Here is a 20394-nt window from a genome sequence, read left to right on the forward strand (position 1 = left end):
CTGCAAAAGGCTCTGGGGGTGACGCCGTCTTGGGCTCCATGGTGACCTCCGTCTTGCCGTCCTGCTGGTCTTGGTCTCGTTGCACCGATATGGAAACCTTTGCTTGACGCCTCGGTACTCCGCGCCTGCGCTTACCCCCTTGGCACAAAAGAGGAAGCAAGGACGCTGCGCGTGCTGGCGCCCGCCTGGTCTCGATCGTCATGGCTCACGTCACGAGGATCTCGCGAGGTTTGCCTTGCCTTGATCTCTCCGCCCCTTGTGGGCCTGCCTGGCGAGGCTGCTCCTGAGGAGGTCTTACGTCGTCCGCTTCGCGAGGGTCTTGAATGCCTTGTTGATGAAGATGGGTCGTACAGGCCTGCTAGCTCAGCCACGCCATGGGCCGCAGGCAGGCAAGTCTGGGGACCCTCGTTCCCAGAATGCCGACAACAGCCCCTGGGCCCAAGGTGCGCTCGGGCTTGGCTTCGAGGCGAAGCGAAAGGTCAAGCGCGGAGCGCCGCGGGCCCCAAGAGCCTGTGGCCTCGGTTGACGCGTGGCGGTTGATTGGACGTGGGCGTCTCCGCTTCTCCATGCTGCCTTGGCAACTGCCCGACTTGACAAGTCCCTGCGACATGCTAGGAAAACCATCATTACCTGTGATCGTGGGAGGCGCCGGTTGGCCTTCTTCCGCTATAAATGGGGAGGGGGGCAGAGCCCCGTCGCCCCTTCCTTCCCATTCAGCCTGCTTCTTCCTCCTCTGCTCTACTGCTAGTAGCAACTTTAATGGCGCCGATCCGAAGGTTCTCAGCTGACGAGAAGGGGAAGATTCCCCTCGACACACCGGTGTTGCTTTCGCCAAAGAAGAGGTCGGTCTACCGTCGCGACGCTGCGGCGATGCAGGTGGTGACAAGGCCTTGGCGCGAGCGGCCTCCTCCTGGGTACCCACTGCCCTTGTACGCCCAAGCCGGGAGCTCGGGAGGAGGGAGAAACAAGCGTCCGCGCGCGCACCGCGTCCTAGGTCGACGCGCTACGGCGACGAGCGCCGTCGCTCCTAGAGTCCACACCGCGGACTCCTCACGGGAGCTTGTGCTGTGGGCGGCGATGCCCCCAAGCTCCTGGATCCGCTTCCCGCGCTTCTTCTCTGATGTGATGCCGCCGAGGGGGCCTCCCGAGCTCTGGTTGCAGCATGCCGACTGCAACGCTCCGGCGACCGGAGAAGAGGTTGAAGCAGTCTCCACCGGCAAGATCTTCAGGACCCGTGGCTGGGGCGAGGTCGCGCGGGTTTTCTGTGCGAAGGGCGCCCTTGCGACCCACTTCGATTACGACGGCGCCTCCATGCTGTTTTTCAAGGTGTTCGACGCGGAGGGTCGCCGCTTGGAGTGTTGCCCGGAAGGGGAGCGCCAGGACGAGGCGCGCTCCGCTCGCGGCTACTCCAGCAGCAGTGACTCCTGGGAGTCCAGTGGTTCTCCCGAGCTCTACGAGACTCCGGAGACGAGAGACGACAGCTACGTGTCTCCGAGCTCTCGCCGCGCCCGGAGCAGGGCCGCAAAGTCCGGCCACCGCCGTCGCTGATCTGGATGGGGTTGGCGCCGGCCTCCCGCGGCCCACTGTTGATGATGGCGTCGGCCGCGGGGGTGTGTAGATAGGATTCTCTTAGGTTCTCGTCTTTTGTTCCCTGCAAGGAATTGAGAAGTACCCTGTGGGGGCGTGTAAAGAGTCTGCCATGTCTTTTGTTGATATTGTCCAAACTATGGAAGCCTTGTGAGCGTAAGTCTTGTTTAGGCTAGGTCTTCCCTTTCCAATCTCGCGACAGCTTGTTGCTCTACGCTGAGAGGTCCCGGTCCCCAGGCAAGCTTCAGCCGTCGCTGGTATGCCAGGTCGCGTGCCGTGGTCAAGGCCAGGAGGTGAGCGGCCCGAGGTCAAGTGAGAGCTCCTGAGGCGCGATGCTCAGGGGGTCCCCTTCAGCGCTCAAGCAGCTACGGTAAGATAAGAAAGGTGGGCGACGTTGCCGCAACAGGGCTGCGGCGAGCGTGTCCCCTAGGTTCCAATGATTAGTTGATCTGAGCTCGTGACTTATCTTGGCGGTCCGGGGTCGACTCCTCGTGATGCGCCAGACCTGTGCGCAAACGTCCGCAACGTAGCTAGGTCAGGCCCATACGAGTCCTCCCCTTCCCAATGCTCTCCTTTGTGCTCTACGTCCTCAGGTCCCGGCCCTCGAGCGAGCTCAGCCGCGCTGGTATGCCAGGTTGCTTGCCGTGGTCAAGGCCAGGGGGTGAGGGCTGGAGAGCCAGTAAGAGCTCCTGAGTCGCGATGCTCAGGAGCCCCCCTTTTAACGTGCAGGCAGATTACTTGGAAGAGGTGGGAGCTCGCGGTGCCGCCTGGTGTTATCCTCGTGAGATCCCTGCGAGCCAGCACAAGGAAGAACATGATCTACCGTTATGGTTGCTAGCCTGCCGCTGGTTGCTCCGCGTGGGGGTGAAGGCACTGAGGGCCTGGTGAGGTGACTTGCGCGGGGTGTGCCGCATGCCAGAGCTCGACCGCTCAGGTTTATCGACGTGGCAGGGATGGACCCATGCACCAGCGACGTGCCGGCGTGAGGAGGCCCCGTGGGAGGCGACGATCGAGCAGGTAGTAATCATAGGTAGATTAAGCATGGAGAGCAGCAGTCTTAAGTAAATGCAAGGTAGATACATGCCACTGGGTCAGGCCCGAGCGGCTTGGGGATAATGCAGCCCGTGGGCGCCCCCAACAAGGTAAGCTAAAGACATGAAGAAAAAGGGATACATGCCATTGGGACGGACCCACGCGGCCTGGGAATGATGCAGCCCGAGGGGCGCTCCCAGCTAAATGAACTTGGAAAATGTCACCTGGTTCTGTTGATGAAGGAGAGTTGGGGCAGCTGAAGGTGCGCAGCGAAGGGGTTGCTCCTCACGAGCCACCGGGGCCTTGAGCCTCAGGAGGCTCTGGGGGCTCAGGTGGTTCCTTGAGGACCGTCTCCATCTTCGTCAGCACTGCATAGTGCTTGGCCTCCCGAGCCGCCAGGATGTGCCGCAAGTTGCGCTGGTAGGCTGACGACACGCTCGACAGGCCGAAGGGCATGCAAACGTAGCTGTGCGGTGGGCCCTCGCAGCGTCCCACGTGCGAAGGCCAGAAAATCTCCTGAGAAGCGGCCCTGTTGAGCCCTGGAACATCGATGCAGACGCACAACCTGACATCCTCACTTGGATGGGGAGCTGCGCCTCGTGAGCGGCGGTCGCCGCGCATGGCCCTTGCGTCTTGCAATTCCTGGGTGGTCTTGGTGATGAACTCCTAAACGGTGGGTGATCCTTGCCCTGTGCCCTCCTGAGGGAAACGTGCCGCGAAGCACGCCTCCAAGTGGTGCCCGAGCGCCTCCCTCGTGATGTGAGCAAGGTCTGAGGCCTTCCAGAAGAAATCCCCCGAGCCCTGCCCGAGAAGAGCGCCGGGCGCGCCTTCCTATGCGATGGTGGGAGGCGCCCCTGGAACGGACGCTGATCCTGACGAGGCTCCGGCTGCGACGCCACCCTCCTGAGGTCCTGCACGGCGCAGCTGCTTCTTCTTCTTGGGGATGGCCTCAGGAAGGCCCTTGCCCTTGCTGCCGAGGTCGTCGATTGCTGCAGCTTGGAAGTCACGCTCGAGGGAGCACACCGCATCTCTTTCTTCACATGGGACTGTGATGATCCCGCCGCTTCCCGGCATCTTGAGGACATTGTAGCCGTGATGGGTCACCACCATGAACTTGGCCAGGGCTGGATACCCGAGGATGGCATTGTACGGCAGACGGATGTGCGCGACGTCAAAGTCGATGAGCTCGGTGCAGTAGTTCTTGCGTTCTCCGAAGGTGACAGGGAGGCGGACCTGCCCTATCGGCGTGGTGGAACCGTCGGTCACTCCTGAGAAAGGCTTGGTAGGCTGAAGCTGGTCATACGGCACTTGGAGGTTGTCGAACGTGTCGACGGACAGGACGTTGAGCCCTGCGCCGCCGTCGATGAGTGTCTTGGTAACTTGCACGTTGCTGATGACTGGGGAGCAAAGCATCAGGAGGGCGCCAGCGGTAGCTGCGCACTTGAGCTGATCTGTTGAGTTGAATGTGATGGGGCACTGGGACCATCTGAGCGGGCGTGTGGCTTCGAGCTTGGGGAGGACTGCATTCACTTCACGACCAAACTGCTTGAAGATACGCTGCGAGGCTGTGGCCTGGGCGCCGCCCAAGTTGCAGGCGATAGCACGCGGTTCCTGGAAGCCCCTAGCCCCCTCGTCTTGATGGTGTTAGTCATTCCTTCTTGGCGGTGGCGGCAGCGGAGGGAGTCCAGCGTTGCCTTGAGGACGATCCTCACGAGGCTGATCCCTCCAGGCGCCCTCGCGAGGCTGATCCTACCAGCGGTCCTCACGAGGCCGGTCGCGCCACTCCTGGCGCGGGCCAAGGTCGTCCCAGCGTCCGCAACCGCGTCCTCCTCCTCGGCCGTAGCCCCGGTCGCCGCGCTCGGAGCACCGACCGAAGCATCCTTCGCGAATAGCTCTGAGCTCTTGACAGTCGCTGGTGTTGTGGGTATTCAGGTTGTGGAAGGCGCAGAACGGACGGCTGCTCTTAGATGACTCTGGTTGGTCCCTGCCATACTTGGTGTCTGGATCCTCTGCGAGCACCGCTGCTCCCTTGCGCTTCATGTCCTTAGCCTTGGCTTTCTTCTCCTCCGGGTCTGTGGCTGGGAGCTCGAGGAGGGAGAGGCGCCCCTCCTCAGCTCTTGCGCACTTGGTCACCAGGTTGAACAACTCCAGGGAGGTGCACAGCTCCTCGTGGATAGCGAGCTCTTCCTTCATCCTGACGTCGCGGACGCCATCAGAGAACGCAGAGATGATGGCCTCGTCCGTCACTTTGGGGATCTTGAGGCGGACATTGTTGAAGCGCTGGATGTACTTCTGGAGGGTCTCTCCCGGTTGCTGCTTGACGCGGCGCAGGTCACCCGCAGCCGGCGGGCGGTCGCGAGTGCCCCGGAAGCTGGCGATGAAGCGGTTGCGCATCTCGTCCCAGGAGGAGATCGAGCCCGGTGGCAGGTTCAGCAGCCAGGAGCGGGCGCCATCCTTGAGAGCCATGGAAACCAGTTCGCCATGACTTTCTCGTCGCCGTTGGCCGCTTCGATGCTCAGCTCGTAGAGCTGCAAGAACTCCATGGGGTCAGGGGTGCCGTCGTAGCAAGGAGGCAGATCCGGCTTGAACTTGCCCGGCCAGGCGACGCTGCGCAGCTCGGGGGTGAAAGCGCGGCAGCCGGCTGCGGTCACCAGGGCCCGCCTTGGGGGCGGAGCTTGGTCTTGATGGGGTCCGCGCCCTGCCGCTACAGGTGGCGCGCGGTCTTGCCGCAGCAGCCGATCCTGGCGCGGTGGTGCGAGGAGCGGCGGAGCGTTTTCTCGTGGCGGAGGGACTTCTTGACAGCTTCTTTCTTCACGCGCGGGAGCGGGACACGGTGGGTCGCATCGTGGAGTCGCGCGCCTTGGCCCCAGGGCGCCGTCTTGGGGCAGAGGTGGTGGAGGCGCTCCGTGAGCTACGTCAGCCGTAGCTGGTGGAGGGCGAGGCGGAGAGAGGGACGGCGCAGGGGAGCCCTCTGCGGCGCGGACAAGCTCGGCGATGCGGTCGAGCCATACCTTGTAGAGGTCGTCGACCGGGCGGTAGCGCAGGAGCTCGTGCGCCATGAGGAGCGCGGCCCGTGCATCCATGGGAGCACGACGTGGATGGGACGAAGAACCGGCCGGGGTCAGCGATGGAGTGGCGGTGCGGCCATCCCGCTGTACCGAGGGGTGCAGCGAGGATGCTTGCTGCTCATTCCCCGCTGGGCCGGTGGCGGCGTTGGCGGCAGGCGATGGGGAACGTGTTGGGGAACGTAGCAGAAATTCAAAATTTTCTACGCATCACCAAGATCAATCTATGGAGTAATCTAGCAACGAGGGGAAGGGGAGTGCATCTACATACCCTTGTAGATCGCGATGCGGAAGCGTTGCAAGAACGCGGATGAGGGAGTCATACTCGTAGCGATTCAGATCGCGGTTGATTCCGATCTAAGCACCGAAAGAACGGTGCCTCCGCGTTCAACACACGTGCAGCCCGGTGACGTCTCCCACGCCTTGATCCAGCAAGGAGAGAGGGAGAGGTTGGGAAGACTCCATCCAGAAGCAGCACGACGGCGTGGTGGTGGTGGAGGAGTGTGGCAATCCCGCAGGGCTTCGCCAAGCACCGCGGGAGAGGAGGAGGAGGGAGAGGGGAAGGGGTGCGCCGAAAGAGAGACGTTCTCGTGTCTTGGGCAGCCCCAAACCTCAACTATATATAGGGGAGGGGGAGGGCTGCGCCCCCCATCTAGGGTTCCCCCCCAAGGGGTGCGGCCAGCCCTAGATGGGGCTTGGGGGGCGGCCAAAGGGAGGAGAGGGGGGGGGGCGCCCCACTAGATGGGCCCTAAGGCCCATCTGGACCTAGGGTTTGCCCCCTCCCACTCTCCCATGCGCCTTGGGCCTTGGTGGGGGGGCGCACCAGCCCACCTGGGGCTGGTCCCCTCCCACACTTGGCCCACGTAGCCTTCTGGGGCTGGTGGCCCCACTTGGTGGACCCCCGGGACCCTCCCGGTGGTCCCGGTACATTACCGATTTCACCCGAAACTTTTCCGGTGACCAAAACAGGACTTCCCATATATAAATCTTTACCTCCGGACCATTCCGGAACTCCTCGTGACGTCCGAGATCTCATCCGGGACTCCGAACAACATTTGGTAACCACGTACATACTTTCCCTATAACCCTAGTGTCATCGAACCTTAAGCGTGTAGACCCTACGGGTTCGGGAACCATGCAGACATGACCGAGACGTTCTCCGGTCAATAACCAACAGCGGGATCTGGATACCCATGTTGGCTCCCACATGTTCCACGATGATCTCATCGGATGAACCACGATGTCGGGGATTCAATCAATCCCGTATGCAATTCCCTTTGTCCATCGGTATGTTACTTGCCCGAGATTCGATCGTCGGTATCCCGATACCTTGTTCAATCTCGTTACCGGCAAGTCTCTTTACTCGTTCCGTAACTCACATCATCCCGTGATCAACTCCTTGGTCACATTGTGCACATTATGATGATGTCCTACCGAGTGGGCCCAGAGATACCTCTCCGTTTACACGGAGTGACAAATCCCAGTTTCGATTCGTGCCAACCCAACAGACACTTTCGAAGATACCTGTAGTGCACCTTTATAGTCACCCAGTTACGTTGTGACGTTTGGTGCACCCAAAGCATTCCTACGGTATCCGGGAGTTGCACAATCTCATGGTCTAAGGAAGTGATACTTGACATTAGAAAAGCTCTGAGCAAACGAACTACACGATCTTGTGCTAGGCTTAGGATTGGGTCTTGTCCATCACATCATTCTCCTAATGATGTGATCCCGTTATTAACGACATCCAATGTCCATGGTCAGGAAACCGTAACCATCTATTGATCAACGAGCTAGTCTACTAGAGGCTTACTAGGGACATGGTGTTGTCTATGTATCCACACATGTATCTGAGTTTCCTATAAATACAATTCTAGCATGGATAATAAACGATTATCATGAACAAGGAAATATAATAATAACCTATTTATTATTGCCTCTAGGGAATATTTCCAACAGTCTCCCACTTGCACTAGAGTCAATAATCTAGTCCACATCACCATGTGATTAACACTCATAGGTCACATCACCATGTGACCAACATCCAAAGAGTTTACTAGAGTCAACAATCTAGTTCACATCACTATGTGATTAAACTCAATGAGTTCTGGTTTGATCATGTTATGCTTGTGAGAGAGGTTATTTAGTCAACGGGTCTGAACCTTTCAGATCCGTGTGTGCTTTACAAATATCTATGTCATCTTGTGGATGCTACCACGCGCTATTTGGAGCCATTTCAAATAATTGTTCTACTATACGAATCCGGTTTACTACTCAGAGCCATCCGGATTAGTGTCAAAGTTCGCATCGACGTAACCCTTTACGACGAACTCCTTTTCACCTCCATAATCGAGAAAATTCCTTAGTCCACTAGATACTAAGGATAAGTTCGACCGCTGTCATGTGAACCATTCCCGGATCACTATTGTACCCTCTTGACCAACTCATGGCAAGGCACACTTCATGTGTGGTACACAGCATAGCATACTGTAGAGCCTACGTCTGAAGCATAGGGGACAACCTTCGTCCTTTCTCTTTCTTCTACTGTGGTCAGGTCTTGAGTCTTACTCAATACTCACACCTTGTAACACAGCCAAGAACTCCTTCTTTGCTGATCTATTTGAACTCTTTCAAAATCATGTCAAGGTGTGCGTTCTTTGAAAGTATCATCAGGCGTCTTGATCTATCTCTATAGATCTTGATGCCCAATGTGTAAGCAGCTTTATCCAGGTCTTCCTTTGAAAAACTCCTTTCAAACAACCCTTTATGCTTTCCGGAAATTTTACATCATTTCGGATCAACAATATGTCATTCACATATACTTATCAGAAATGTTGTAGTGCTCCCACTCACTTTATTGTAAATACAAGTTTCTAATAAACTTTGTATAAATCCAAAATCTTTGATCATCTCATCAAAGCGTACATTCCAACTCCGAGATGCTTACTCCAGTCCTTAGAAGGATCGCTGGAGCTAGCATACCTTTTAGCATCCTTAGGATCGACAAAACCTTTCTGATTGTATCACATACAACCTTTCCTTACGAAAACTGGCAAGGAAACTTGTTTTGACATCCATCTGCCAGATTTCATAAATGCAGCTAATGCCAACATGATTCCGACGGACCTAAGCATCGCTACGGATGAGCAAATCTCATCGTAGTCAACTCCTTGAACTTGTGGAAATACTCTTTGCCACAAGTCGAGCTTCATAGATGGTAACATTACCGTCCATGTCCGTCTTCTTCTTAAAGATCCATTTATCTCAACAGCCTTACGACCATCAAGTAGTACTCTCAAAGTCTATACTTTGTTTTCATACATGGATCCTCTCGGATTTTATGGCTTCTAACCATTTGTCGGAATATGGGCCCACCATCGCTTCTCCATAGCTCGTAGGTTCAGTATTGTCCAACAACATGATATCTCAGACAGGATCACGTACCACTCTGAAGTAGCACGCATCCTCATCGTCCTACGAGGTTTGGTAGTGACTTGATCCGAAGTTTCATGATCACTATCATAAGCTTCCACTTCAATTGGTGTAGGTGCCACAGGAACAACTTCCTGTGCCCTGCTACACACTAGTTGAAGTGACGGTTCAATAACCTTATCAAGTCTCCACCATCCTCCCACTCAATTCTTTCGAGAGAAACTTTTCCTCGAGAAAGGACCTGTTTCTAGAAGCAATTACTTTTGCTTCCAGATCTGAAATAGGAGGTATACCCAACTGTTTTGGGTTTTCTATGAAGATGTATTTATCCGCTTTGGGTTCGAGCTTATCAGCTTGAAACTTTTTCACATAAGCATCGCAGCCCCAAACTTTTAAGAAAACGACAACTTAGGTTTCTCTAAACGGTGTCGTTTCAACGGAATTGCGTGGTGCCCCTTTTAAAGTGAATGCGGTTGTCTCTAATGCCAAACCCATAAACGATAGTGGTAATTCGATAAGAGACATCATGGTATGCACCATATCCAATAGGGTGCAGCTATGATGTCCGGACACACCATCACACTATGGTGTTCCAGGCGGTATTAATTGTGAAACACTTTCCACAATGTCTTAATTGTGTGCCAAACTCGTAACTCAGATACTCATCTCTATGATCATATCACAGACATTTTATCCTCTTGTCACGACGATCTTCAACTTCACTCTGAAATTACTTGAACCTTTCAATAATTCAGACTTGTGTTTCATCAAGTAAATACACTCAGCATCTACTCAAATCATCTGTGAAGTTAGAACTTAACGATATCCACTGCATGCCTCAGCACTCATTGGACTGCACACATCAAAATGTATTACATCCAACAAGTTGCTCTCTTGTTCCATCTTACTGAAAACGAGGCTTTTCAGTCATCTTGCCCATGTGGTATGATTTGCATGTCTCAAGTGATTCAAAATCAAGTGAGTCCAAATGATCCATCTGCATGGAGTTTCTTCATGCATATATACCAATAGACATGGTTCGCATGTCTCAATCTTTTAAAAACGAGCGAGTCCAAAGATCCATCTACATGGAGCTTCTTCATGCGTTTTATACCAATATGACTCAAGTGGCAGTGCCACAAGTATGTGGTACTATCATTACTATCTTATATCTTTTGGCATGAACATGTGTATCACTACGATCGAGATTCATTTTAGGTGCAAGACCATTGAAGGTATTATTCAAATAAACAGAGTAACCATGATTCTCCTTAAATGAATAACCGTATTGCGATAAACATAATCCAATCATGCTCAACGCAAACACCAAATCTCGATGGTAGAGGGAGCATGCGATGCTTGATCACATCAACCTTGGAAACATTTCCAACACATATCGTCATCTCACCTTTAGCTAGTCTCCGTTTATTCCGCAGCTTTTATTTCGAGTTACTAACACTTAGCAACCGAACCGGTATCTAATACCCTGGTGCTGCTAGGAGTACTAGTAAAGTACAAAATCATATAACGTATATCCAATATACTTCAGTCGACCTTGTCTGCCTTCTCATCTACCAAGTATCTAGGGTAGTACTGCTTCAGTGACCGTTCCTCTCATTACAGGAGCACTTAGTCTCGGGTTTGGGTTCAACCTTGGGATTCTTCACTAGAGCAGCAAACGACTTGCTGTTTCATGAAGTATCCCTTTTGCCCTTGCCCTTCTTAAACTAGTGGTTTTACTAACCATCAACAATTGATGCTCCTTCTTGATTTCTACTTTCGCGGTGTCAAACATCGCGAGTTGCTCAAGGATCATCATCTATCCTTGATATGTTATAGTTCATCACGAAGCTCTAATAGCCTGGTGGCAGTGACTATGGAGAACCATCACTATCTCATCTGGAAGATTAACTCCCACTCGATTCAAGCGATTGTGGTACTCAGACAATCTGAGCACATGCTCAACGATTGAGCTTTTCTCCCTTAGTTTGCAGGCTTAAGAAACTTGTCAGAGGTCTCATACCTCTTGACGTGGGCACTAGTCCGAAATCCCAATTTCAGTCTTCGGAACATCTCACATGTTCTGTGATGTTTCAAAAACGTCTCTGGTGCCACAATTCTAAACCGTTAGCATTACGCACTGAACTATCACGTAGTCATCAAAACGTGTATGTTAGATGTTTCGCAACATCTACAGACGACGCTGAGGTTCAGCACACCGAGCGGTGCATTAAGGACATAAGCCTTCTGTGCAGCAATGAGGACAATCCTCAGTTTACGGACCCAGTCCGCATAATTGCTACTACCAACTTTCAACTAAATTTTCTCTAGGAACATATCTTAAACAGTAGAACTAAAGCGTATGACATAATTTGCAAAGACCTTTTGACTATGTTCATGATAATGAAGTTCATCTGAATAATGAACTCCCACTCAGATAGACATCCCTCTAGTCATCTAAGTGATACATGATCCGAGTCAAACTAGGCCGTGTCCGATCATCACGTGAGACGGACTAGTCATCATCGGTGAACATCTCCATGTTGATCGTATCTACTATACGACTCATGTTCGACCTTTCGGTCCTCCGTGTTCCGAGGCCATGTCTGTACATGCTAGGCTCGTCAAGTCAACCTAAGTGTATTGCGTGTGTTCCGAGGCCATGTCTGTACATGCTAGGCTCGTCAACACCCGTTGTATTCGAACGTTAGAATCTATCACACCCGATCATCACGTGGTGCTTCGAAACAACGAACCTTCGCAACGGTGCACAGTTAGGGTGAACACTTTCTTGAAATTATTATAAGGGATCATCTTACTTACTACCGTCGTTCTAAGCAAATAAGATGCAAAAACATGATAAACATCACATGCAATCAAATAGTGACATGATATGGCCAATATCATCATGCTCCTTTGATCTCCATCTTCGGGGCACCATGATCATCTTTGTCACCGGCATGACACCATGATCTCCATCATCATGATCTCCATCATTGTGTCTTCATGAAGTTGTCACGCCAACGATTACTTCTACTTCTATGGCTAATGCGCTTAGCAATAAAGTAAAGTAATTTACATGGCGTTATTCAATGACACGCAGGTCATACAAAAATAAAGGCAACTCCTATGGCTCCTGCCGGTTGTCATACTCATCGACATGCAAGTCGTGATTCCTATTACAAGAATATGATCAATCTCATACATCACATATCATTCATCACATCTTCTGGCCATATCACATCACATAGCACATGCTGCAAAAACAAGTTAGACGTCCTCTAATTGTTGTTGCAAGTTTTTACGTGGCTTGTATAGGTTTCTAGCAAGAACGTTTCTTACCTACGTAAAACCACAACGTGATATGCCAATTTCTATTTACCCTTCATAAGGACCCTTTTCATCGAATCCGTTCCGACTAAAGTGGGAGAGACAGACACCCGCTAGCCACCTTATGCAACTAGTGCATGTCAGTCGGTGGAACCTGTCTCACGTAAGCGTACGTGTAAGGTCGGTCCGGGCCGCTTCATCCCACAATGCCGCCGAAACAAGATAAGACTAGTAGCGGCAAGAAGAATTGGCCACATCTACGCCCACAACTACTTTGTGTTCTACTCGTGCATAGAAACTACGCATAGACCTAGCTCTGATACCACTGTTGGGGAACGTAGCAGAAATTCAAAATTTTCTACGCATCACCAAGATCAATCTATGTAGTAATCTAGCAACGAGGGGAAGGGGAGTGCATCTACATACCCTTGTAGATCGCGATGAGGAAGCGTTGCAAGAACGCGGATGAGGGAGTCGTACTCGTAGCGATTCAGATCGCGGTTGATTCCGATCTAAGCACCGAAAGAACGGTGCCTCCGCGTTCAACACACGTGCAGCCCGGTGACGTCTCCCACGCCTTGATCTAGCAAGGAGAGAGGGAGAGGTTGGGAAGACTCCATCCAGAAGCAGCACGACAGCGTGGTGGTGGTGGAGGAGTGTGGCAATCCCGCAGGGCTTCGCCAAGCACCGCGGGAGAGGAGGAGGGAGAGGGGAAGGGGTGCGCCGAAAGAGAGACGTTCTCGTGTCTTGGGCAGCCCCAAACCTCAACTATATATAGGGGAGGGGGAGGGCTGCGCCCCCCATCTAGGGTTTCCCCCCCAAGGGGTGCGGCCAGCCCTAGATGGGGCTTGGGGGGCGGCCAAAGGGAGGAGAGGGGGGGGGGGCGCCCCACTAGATGGGCCCTAAGGCCCATCTAGACCTAGGGTTTGCCCCCTCCCACTCTCCCATGCGCCTTGGGCCTTGGTGGGGGGGCGCACCAGCCCACCTGGGGCTGGTCCCCTCCCACACTTGGCCCACGCAGCCTTCTGGGGCTGGTGGCCCCACTTGGTGGACCCCCGGGACCCTCCCGGTGGTCCCGGTACATTACCGATTTCACCCGAAACTTTTTCGGTGACCAAAACAGGACTTCCCATATATAAATCTTTACCTCCGGACCATTCCGGAACTCCTCGTGACGTCCGGGATCTCATCCGGGACTCCGAACAACATTCGGTAACCACGTACATACTTTCCCTATAACCCTAGCGTCATCGAACCTTAAGCGTGTAGACCCTACGGGTTCGGGAACCATGCAGACATGACCGAGACGTTCTCCGGTCAATAACCAACAGCGGGATCTGGATACCCATGTTGGCTCCCACATGTTCCACGATGATCTCATCGGATGAACCACGACGTCGGGGATTCAATCAATCCCGTATGCAATTCCCTTTGTCCATCGGTATGTTACTTGCCCGAGATTCGATCGTCGGTATCCCGATACCTTGTTCAATCTCGTTACCGGCAAGTCTCTTTACTCGTTCCGTAACTCACATCATCCTGTGATCAACTCCTTGGTCACATTGTGCACATTATGATGATGTCCTACCGAGTGGGCCCAGAGATACCTCTCCGTTTACACGGAGTGACAAATCCCAGTCTCGATTCGTGCCAACCCAACAGACACTTTCGGAGATACCTGTAGTGCACCTTTATAGTCACCCAGTTACGTTGTGACGTTTGGTGCACCCAAAGCATTCCTACGGTATCCGGGAGTTGCACAATCTCATGGTCTAAGGAAGTGATACTTGACATTAGAAAAGCTCTGAGCAAACGAACTACACGATCTTGTGCTAGGCTTAGGATTGGGTCTTGTCCATCACATCATTCTCCTAATGATGTGATCCCGTTATTAACGACATCCAATGTCCATGGTCAGGAAACCGTAACCATCTATTGATCAACGAGCTAGTCTACTAGAGGCTTACTAGGGACATGGTGTTGTCTATGTATCCACACATGTATCTGAGTTTCCTATAAATACAATTCTAGCATGGATAATAAACGATTATCATGAACAAGGAAATATAATAATAACCTATTTATTATTGCCTCTAGGGCATATTTCCAACAGAACGATGAGGTGGCCTGCTGACAGGAGCCGTCTGAGCGACGCGGGCGGCGACGGCAGCCCGGCGCTCAGCATGAGCGCGGCGAGCATCCGCCATGGAGACGACGGAGCAACGGGGCGCGGGGCGATGGAAGGAAGCTTCGGCGCACCCCTACCTGGCACGCCAAATGTCGGATCGGGTTCCGGCAAAACCCTCGAAGTCCGAACACTAGGGTGCGCACGAAGATCTCCCCCCTACCGATCCATGCCCTAGCTCTCTAAGATCTCGCGGACGAACTCGATGAACTCGCAACACAGAAAGACACAAGATTTATACTGGTTCGGGCCACCATTGTGGTGTAATACCCTACTCCAGTGTGGTGGTCGTGGATTGCCTCTTGGGCCGATGATGAACAGTACAAAGGGGAAGAACAACCTCCTGAGGTTGAGGTGTTCTTGTGCTTGTCGAACTTGTGTGGGTGAGGACTCGATGCCTCTTTCTGTGGTGGCTAGCTCAACTTACATTGGCCCTGGTCCTCTTCCCAAATATTGAGTGGGAAGGGAGCCAACAACGGCCAATTTGAATGGGGACAGCTGGTACAGCTTATCCTGACAAAAGCAGTCTTCGCCTCCAAAAGGCTCTGGTTGTGACGCCGTCTTGTGCTCCATGGTGACCTCCGTCTTGCCGTCTTGCTGGTCTTGGTCTCTTTGCACCGAGATGGAAACCTTTGCTTGACGCCTCAGTACTCCGCGTCTGCGCTTGCCCCCTTGGCACAAAAGAGGAAGCAAGGACGCTGCGCGCACTGGCACCCGCCTGGTCTCGATCGTCATGGCTCACGTCACGAGGATCTCATGAGGTTTGCCTTGCCTTGATCTCTCCGCCCCTCGTGGGCCTGCCTGGCGAGGCCGCTCCTAAGTAGGTCTTACGTCGTCCTCCTCGCGAGGCTTGGCCCCTCGCGAGGGTCTTGAATGCCTTGTTGATGAAGATGGGCCGTATAGGCCTGCTAGCTCAGCCACGCCGTGGGCCGCAGGCAGGCAAGTCTGGGAACCCCCGTTCCCAGAACGCCGGCAGGCACACGTTTTCTTCTTGACTCTCCGGTAGAAACTTTGGGGCAATCTTTGAAGTTCTTTGTGTTGGTTGAATAGATGAATCATGAGATTGTGTGATGCATATCGTATAATCATACCCGCGGATACATGTGGTGACATTGGAGTATCTAGGTGACATTAGGTTTTTGGTTGATTTGTGTCTTAATTTATTATTCTAGTATGAACTCTAGGATAGATCAAACTTAAAGAATAGCTTCGTGTTATTTTACTACGGACTCTTGAGTAGATCGATCAGAAAGGATAACTTTGAGGTGGTTTCGTACCCTACAATAATCTCTTCGTTTGTTCTCTGCTATTAGTGACTTTGGAGTGACTCTTTGTTGCATGTTGAGGGATAGTTATATGATCCAATTATGTTATTATTGTTGAGAGAACTTGCACTAGTGAAAGTATGAACCCTAGGCCTAGTTTCCTAGCATTGCAATACCGTTTACGCTCACTTCTATCACTTGATACCTTGTTGTTTTTTATAATTTCATATTACAAAAACCTATATCTACCATCCATATTGCACTTGTATCACCATCTCTTCGCCGAACTAGTGCACCTATACAATTTACCATTGTATTGTGTGTGTTGGGGACACAAGAGACTCTTTGTTATTTGGTTGCAGGGTTGTTTGAGAGGGACCATCTTCATCCTACGCCTCCCACGGATTGATAAACCTTAGGTCATCCACTTGAGGGAAATTTGCTACTGTCCAACAAACCTCTGCACTTGGAGGCCCAACAACGTCTACAAGAAGAAGGTTGTGTAGTAGACATCAGGGTTTCCCCAAGTGGCGCCCCCTTCCTTTTTCCACTAGAGAAGAAAGGGAAGGGGGAAGAGAGAAAGGAAGGGGGCGAACCCCCTTTTTTCCTTCTCCAATTTGTCCACATGAGGTAGGGGTGGCGCGCCACCCCTTCTGGGCCGGTGTGTTCCACTCTCATGGCCAATATGGCCCATATGCCCCCCGGGGTTCCGGTAACCCCTCCGGTACTCCAATAAATACCCAGTACACTCCGGAACACTTCCGGTGTCTGAATACTATCGTCCTATATATCAATCTTTACCTCCCAACCATTTCGAGACTCCTCGTCATGTCCGTGATCTCATCCGGGACTCCGAACAACATCCAGTCACCAATTCACATAACTCAGATAATACAATATCGTCATGGAACGTTAAGCGTGCGGACCCTACGGGTTCGAGAACTATGTAGACAGGACCGAGACACTTCTCAGGTCAATAACCAATAGCGGAACCTAGATGCTCATATTGGTTCCTACATATTCTACGAAGATCTTTATCGGTCGAACCGTTATGACAACATACGTTATTCCCTTTCTCCATCGGTAAGTTACTTGCCTGAGATTCGATCATCGGTATCTCCATACCTAGTTCAATCTCGTTACCAGCAAGTCTCTTTACTTGTTCCGTAATACATCACCCCGTGACTAACTCCTTAGTAGTTTTCTTGCAAGCTTATGATGTGTATTACCGAGAGGGCCCAGAGATACCTCTCCGATACTCGAAGTGACAAATCCTAATCTCGATCTATGCCAACTCAACAAACACCTTCAGAGATACCTGTAGAGCATCTTTATAATCACCTAGTTACGTTGTGACGTTTGATAGCACACAAGGTATTTCTCCGGTATCCAGGAGTTGCATAATCTCATAGTCGAAGGAATATGTATTTGACATGAATAAAGCAATATCAATAAAATTGAACGATCAATATGCTAAGCTAACGGATGAGTCTTGCCATCACATCATTCCCCTAATGATGTGATCCCATTATCAAATGACAACTCATGTCCATAATTAGGAAACCATAACCATCTTCGATCAATGAGCTAGTCAAGTAGAGGCTCACTAGGGACACAGTGTTTGTCTATGTATTCACACATGTATTTGGGGTTTTCGATCAATACAATTCTAGAATGAATAATAAACATTTATCATGAATAAGGAAATATAAAATAACAACTTTATTATTGCCTCTAGAGCATATTTCCTTCAGTAACAAGGGACAAAGTGTTAACGAAACTTGCTATGTTTACAAGGGACTTTTGTTCCATGAATTTATTAGATTCATGACATGCCTTGTTTTGCTAGGTTAAGTTCCTGTAGTATGTGTTTTGCTTGCTCTGAACATTACTACCTGATGTTGTTTCAGCCATGTCCAGTAATTTCACTAAGTCTGTGATTCTGATATCTTTTGCACTTTTGCCATGCTTGTTTGAACCTGTTATGGTGTGATCTAGCCGTAGCTCAGTGTTCATCTTTTATCAAGCATCTTCTGTAGATTACTGCCATATGCATTGTTGCTATGTTGGGTTGCTGTAGCATAGTTACTTGATGTATTCTAAGGGCTATCATGCTGTTAATCGCAGAATCGTGTCATTCTTGTTTTGCTTGCCATTTGCAAACCGTGCATCCATTTCCGGTGATCTTTATATCAATTTCGACCGAAATCATCTCATCTTTCCAGTGGCATACTTGGTTTGCCAAGTTACTGCCTTGTTCATTCTTTTTCTTCCGGAGCACGCATATGCATCGCATAGCATATCTCGCATATCATTCATGTATTGCATCATGTTGCTTGTGCATTTCCCGTGATTGATTGTGGTTCCATTGCTTGTGTTCTTGTTGTGGGTAGATCCGGAAGACAAGTTCGTGAACGAGGAACCTGTTGAGTACGCTTACGAGGATCAAAATTTCGACAACTCTGAGAACCTTGCAGGCAAGATGACCATACCCTCGAAATCACTTCTATCTTTGCTTTGCTAGTTGTTCGTTCTATTGCTATGCTGCGCTACCCACCACTTGCTATATCATGCCTCCCATATTGCCATGTCAAGCCTCTAACCATCCTTTCCTAGCAAACCGTTGTCTGGCTAAGTTACCGCTTTTGCTCAGCCCTTCTTATAGCGTTGCTAGTTGCAGGTGAAGTTGAAGTTGGTTCCATGTTGGAACATGGATATTTTGGCATATCACAATATCTCATATTTAATTAATGCATCTCTATATTTGGTTTCCTTATGCCTGGTGTTTTGTTCCACTCTTGCCGCCCTAGTTTCCGTCATACCGGTATTATGTTCCTTGAGTTTGCGTTCCTTACGCGGTTGGGTGATTTATGGGACCCCCTTGACAGTTCGCCTTGAATAAAACTCCTCCAGCAAGGCCCAACCTTGGTTTTACCTTTTGCCACCTAAGCCTTTTTCCCTTGGGTTTTCGCGAGCCCGAGGGTCATCTTTATTTAAACCCCCGGACCAGTGCTCCTTCGAGTGCTAGCCCAAACTGGGCGATGTCCGGCGCCCCCTGGGCAACCAGGGTCTATGGCAACCCGACGTCTTGCCCATCCGGTGTGCCCTGAGAACGAGATTTGTGCAGCTCCTACCGGGATTTGTCGGCACATTCAGGCGGCTTTGCTGGTCTTGTTTTACCATTGTCGAAATGTCTTGTAAACCGGGATTCCGAGACTGATCGGATCTTCCCGGGAGAAGGTTTATCCTTCGTTGACCGTGAGAGCTTATAATGGGCTAAGTTGGGACACCCCTGCAGGGTATTATCTTTCGAAAGCCGTGCCCGCGGTTATGAGGCAGATGGGAATTTGTTAATGTCCGGTTGTAGAGAACTTGTCACTTGACTTAATAAAAACACATCAACCGTGTGTATAGCCGAGATGGTCTCTTCTCGGCGGAGTCCGGGAAGTGAACACGGTTTGAGTTATGCATGAATGTAAGTAGTTTCAGGATAACTTCTTGATCATTTCTAGCTTCGCGACCGTTGCGTTGCTTCTCTTCTCGCTCTCATATGCGTATGTTAGCCACCATATATGCTTAGTGCCTGCTGCAGCTCCACCTCATTAAACCATCCTTTCCTATAAGCTTAAATAGTCTTGATCTCGCGGGTGTGAGATTGCTGAGTCCTCGTGACTCACAGATTCTACCAAAACAGTTGCAGGTGCCGACGATACCAGTGCAGATGACGCAACCGAGCTCAAGTGGGAGTTCGACGAGGAACGTGGTCGTTACTATGTTTCTTTTCCTGATGATCAGTAGTGGAGCCCAGTTGGGACGATCGGGGATCTAGCATTTGGGGTTATCTTATTTTCATTTGGATTTGACCGTAGTCGGTCTATGTGTGGATTTTGGTTGATGTATGAATTAATTTATGTATTGTGTGAAGTGGCGATTGTAAGCCAACTCTCGTTATCCCATTCTTGTTCATTACATGGGATTGTGTGAAGATGACCCTTCTTGCGACAAAACCACAATGCGGTTATGCCTCTAAGTCGTGCCTCGACACGTGGGAGATATAGCCGCATCGTGGGCGTTACAAGTTGGTAATCAGAGCCTTCCCCGACTTAGGAGCCCCCCTGCTTGATCGAATCGCTAGCGTTGTTGAGTCTAGAACAAAATGTTTTGAGTCTTAGGATTATATATATCGGAGAGTAGGATTCTCTTTACTCCTCAGTCCCTTCGTCGCTCTGGTGAGGTCTCCTGACGTAGAAGTTTTGACTCTTCTCTCCTCAAATTTCACTAAAAACAATTTAGGATCACGCGGGTATCTTGGAATCGTTCCGATGGTTTTGTGACGAGAACATTGTTCTTGGTGCCTCCTGACATTTAGGGGTTGTGGCAGTGTCCCGGGGAGTTGAACTCCGAGGTGTTGTCGTCACAATTTTATCGTTGCAGTTCTGGAATACCTGAGTTTCGCCGATATCGAAAATCTCTTTCATGCAGTTGTTGGTGAGATCAC

Source organism: Triticum aestivum, chromosome 1D (genome assembly GCF_018294505.1).
Source record: "Triticum aestivum cultivar Chinese Spring chromosome 1D, IWGSC CS RefSeq v2.1, whole genome shotgun sequence".
Classification (NCBI taxonomy): domain Eukaryota; kingdom Viridiplantae; phylum Streptophyta; class Magnoliopsida; order Poales; family Poaceae; genus Triticum; species Triticum aestivum.